The following is a 4,602-nucleotide window of genomic DNA, read 5'->3' as shown; positions in this document are numbered from 1 at the left end:
CAAGTTATGCCAGATAAACTGGTAGAATCAATTATGTGGGCACTTCTCTGTTCAGTTCTCTTTCTCATGTTCAGCAGGAATATCTATGGACTTTTAAAAAGACAAGATACTGCCTTGGAACTGATCTTCAGAAAGTATACTGTGTGTGTTGATCCTCTGAACTGTGGCCCTGAGGAAATGGGTGCTACACAGGCAGGAAGGCAGCAATGCCCAAAGGGCCCAAGAAATGAGGTGTTGAAGAGTGAGTGTTATCCAGCACTGATCATAATAGACAACAGCACCCACTTTTTCCAGAAATGGTGTATTGCAGTAGCTTCCTACAAGTGGAGTTGTTTGAAACAAAACAAAGTATTGTATTTTATCTCAAGGCTTTTGGAGATTATTTTGTGTTATGCACTTAATACACAAGTCATAATTGGTCGGAAATTTCCTACTGGAAGGGAAACTGTGTGTGTAACAACCTCTGTGACAATTGCTGGGTTTCCTCTAAAATGGTGGTTTTATAGTGGAAAATGCAATGGCTAAAAATGGAAGTATTTTAGTTTAGAAAAGAGTATTGCTGCAATGTATGAATATGTAGACACATTCATTTATGTGTCTATAAGCCCTTGTAAAAAGTCCCACCCCAGCTTTCCTGTAGGCCCCTTCAGGTACAGGAAGGCTGCTATAAGGTCTCCCCAGAACCTTCTTTTCCCCAGGCTGAACAACCCCAACTCTCTCAGCCTGGCTTCATAGCAGGGGTGCTCCAGCCCTCTTGATCATCTTCATGGGCCTCCTGTGGACTCACTCCAACAGCTCCAGCTGTTCATTCTTGTGTCAGAGGTTCCAAAACTGGATGCAGAACTTCAGGTGGGGTCTCATGAGAGGAGCAGAGGGGGAGAACCTCCTCCCTTGTCCTGATGGCCACACTTTTGATACAGCCCAGGATATGGTTGGCTTTCTGGCCTGCATGTTGAGCTCGTATTGAGCTTCTCTTCAACTCACACCCCCAAGTCCTTCTCCTCAGGGCTGTTCTCAATTTATTCTCCACCCAGACCCAGGTTGCCCTCACCCAGATGCAGGATCTTGCTCTCAACCTTGTTGAGCCTCATGCAGATTGCACAGGCCCACCTGTCAAGCCTGTCAGAGTCCCTCTGGATGCCCACCCTTCCTTCCAGCATGTTGACCACACCACACAACCTGGTGTCATCAAAAAAACTTGCTGAGGGTGCTCTCAGTCCCACTGTCCATGTCACTGACAAAGCTGTTAATCATGAAGACAGTTTTCCATCTGAACAGATTTTAACTTTTGCTTGAAATGTCTCTATTTAATTTACTTTTGGACAGAAGTATTTAAGGGAAATGTAGAAAAAATACCTTTTTTGAGTAGTGTTAGGGCAAAGCTTTTGAAGGATGCTCTTCTGTAGCCTTAAAGGCAGATGAATTTTTTTTTACTCCTTTCTGCTGTTACTTAGTTCAAGAGGATTTTTTGTTCTGTTTATTTCAGACCATCTTCCAAACATGTTTCCTGTTGTGTTTCCCAGCAAGCTGAACATGGAAAGAAAGGTTCTCTATTAATAACTACAAATGCAAGCTGTACAGCAAATGTGCATTGTTTTCTATCAAGGAAATCTTAAAAGACTTGGAAGTGGAGAGACCAAGCGGACAAACAAGGAGAAGGCAGTTGCCAGTCAGAGATAATAAGGCATGAACAGATTTGGGAGCTTGTGGACTTAAGGTCAAGATTTACAGAACTGGCACAATAATAATGGACTTAGTAAATGTTGAATGTCCCAAGTTGGGGTGTACCTCTTGGGTGAGTCTCACTGCTGAGAATTCTCTGCTCTCAATCACAGGTACAAGTACCTAAGCCCACAAGAAGCAGATTTGATTCTAATACGTCACTTCCCAAAAACTTCCTGTCTTTCCAGATAATAAGCCTGGCTGTGGTATGGGAATGAGAAGCGAGTTCTCAGTTTCTTTTAGTGTTTTTTGGGTTTTTTAATTTTATTTTTTAAATAAAAATTTCTGGTGTCCTTGGGGTCGGAAAAAAAAATCTCCCTCTTCCCAAAGCTGTGCTCTCTCTGGCAGCATGCTCCTCTTCTCTCTATAGCAAAACCAAGCATGGAATGACTTCAGCACCTTTTGAATGCCCTTGGACATAAGAGTTTTGAGAATTATGCTAAATGCTTACAGTAGGCAGGGGAGTATGTAGGCACCTGCATCCTTTTATGGTTCTGGGCTGCCATTTCTTCTGGAACATCAGCCTTTTCTTCTTAAAATGCTGAAATTACACATGAGGCCCTGACTTGAACAGTTTGAGAAGAAACAGTTGGGGCTTACCAGCTCTGCAGGGAAATCTGGGAGAACATCTCTGATTGCAGATAATCCCATCCAAGTGAAAAAAAATCCTGCTACAGTGCATCAGCTTTGTGATAATATTTTGCTCTTACTTCAAAATGTTAATGTCTTATTGAGGTGAGTTCTGAAATGTAATGTGAAGTATGCAGTGTCATTAACCTGACTAATGTAGGCAGTCAGTTTTCTTTAGTCATCAGAGCTCAATTGCTTTTAAGGAAGGTGAAGGCATCATGGCATTTTTTTGGGACATACAGTCTGGATGACATCCAAAGGCCATGCAGTGCTCTTCCAGTGATACTTCATTGCCTTTGGGTGTGTTATAAAGGGATTTTTCAGCCTTTTTGAGGAATAGATTCATATTTCTGCTGTGTTGCTCATACAGATACCTATGTAGTGATTGAAAATTTGTTGAAAACAGGTTTGCCTTCCCCAGTGCCTCGCAGGCAGCCTGAGTTCTCCCTGGACCTAAAGGCCACAGTCTCAAACCCAAATGTATGTTGCAGAAGAGTTAAAGGAAACCAAGTTACTTACCAGCCACCACCTTTCTCCTTCACTCACTCTTGGGGTCCAGGTGCCAAGATGTTTTTTCTCATCTGACTCTTGGTGTTACCACTTCCTGGCAGATAGCAGTGGGATTTCCAAATGCTATTTGTAATACTCCATGGGCAAATTTTGTAGTACTTGAAGATGGGGCAGGAAGCACGGCTTCTTGAAACAATTTAGTGTGTGCTTATTTGCATAATGCCATTTTCCTTCATTACATCTTCCTGCAAGGCTGAGCTGGCGTGTAATGCTCTGGCATCAGAGCAGTTTTTACCGTCTGCGAGAATTTGTCAGCAAAGAGCCTCATCACCATCTGATGCAAGTGGAAGTTTTCCTGTGCCCTCATTGACCGTTTTTCAATGTACCCTGAAGCAAAATTGTTCCATTACCCAGATGCACACAAATGTATGGTAAAGAAAACAAGCTGAATGGTTCTTTTCATGTGAAGTGACCTAAATTAATGTTCTGACTCCAGTAGTTATGCAAACCGTTGCAGACAGGAGACTTGGGAAGAAGGGGGAGGATGGTGGAACTGGGATAACTCTTTGGGGTGCAGTCATTTGTTTGGCTTTTCTCTGTACCAAAACCTGGTGGGAAAGTGTTAATGACAGCAGTCATCACACTGAAAGCAAAAGAGTGTGAGCAGTGGATGGTACTGAACCCCAAAAATCCAGTTTCTTAGAAATCCATGTTTTGCTTTTTGATCTGAGTTTAATACTGTGATGAAAAAGGACACCTGGTTCCATGTTAAAAACATGAACGAGCTTCCCAAATATTCTGGTATTTCATACAGTTCATCTGTGTTGGATGTGAGCTGGCCTTGTGAGGTTTCTGCTTCACAGGGTGTGTTTTAGAGGAACTTGCAGAGTGCCTGAGCTGTGCCTGGCAGAGCTGGCCTTGTCATGCCCAATGTGCTCTGTGTGGGAATTGTCCTGAGAAACTCCAAAGGACAGCACTTGGTCCTGCAGTGTCTTGTTAGGGCGGAGGAGTTCTGAGAACTGCAGAAAATTCACCTGAAGCCTGGCAGTCTTTTGGGAGCAAGGCCTGATAGTGTTTCCAGCTTACACACCTTTTGTTGCATCGTTTATTCCATTTTTGGGGCTGGATTGAAAGTTTCAGTGCAAAAGCACTTAGTTGCTGATACGAACTTGTTCTTTGCAGGGGGACTTGGGTGGTAGAGTTGTGGCAGTAAGTCCTCCTTAGTGCAGACTGGTCTTCTGTGGAAGGGAAAAGGACACCTGAAACTTCTTGCTTCTTCCCACTTTTTTGGGGGGGTCTTGATGAAGTATTCTGGTGAAGCTTTCTAAATGATTTACATTTATGCTATTTTACCTTTCCATTGCCTTAGTGAGCTGTGAAGGTGTCAAGTGGACCTCAAAGCTTTTCATTTTAACTGTGTTTATATCTGGTGTACACACACACTCTGAATGTCTCTGTGAATGTATCTGTGTATGTACAGATAAATAAACATTTTTTTCTCAAGGTGACCATGTGCTGGCATGTATACAAAGCACATAGTTCCAGACCTGAAGTAGACAGAGTTCTTTTTTTCTCCCTTCCTATGTCCCTTTCTTGTTGCTGGGTTGGTGTGATACCTGGGTACATCTGTGGGATGCACCCTGTCCTGGAGAGCTGGCTGCCAAGATCTGGCTTCAAGGTCTTTTGTGCAGATGGGGGAAACCTACTGAGGCTCAGCCCCCCTTAATCCCCATGCTGGAG

This window comes from Calypte anna, chromosome 1, assembly GCF_003957555.1.
Source record: "Calypte anna isolate BGI_N300 chromosome 1, bCalAnn1_v1.p, whole genome shotgun sequence".
Classification (NCBI taxonomy): domain Eukaryota; kingdom Metazoa; phylum Chordata; class Aves; order Apodiformes; family Trochilidae; genus Calypte; species Calypte anna.
The sequence above is the reverse complement of the archived record's forward strand: the minus strand, read 5'-3'. Positions refer to the sequence as shown.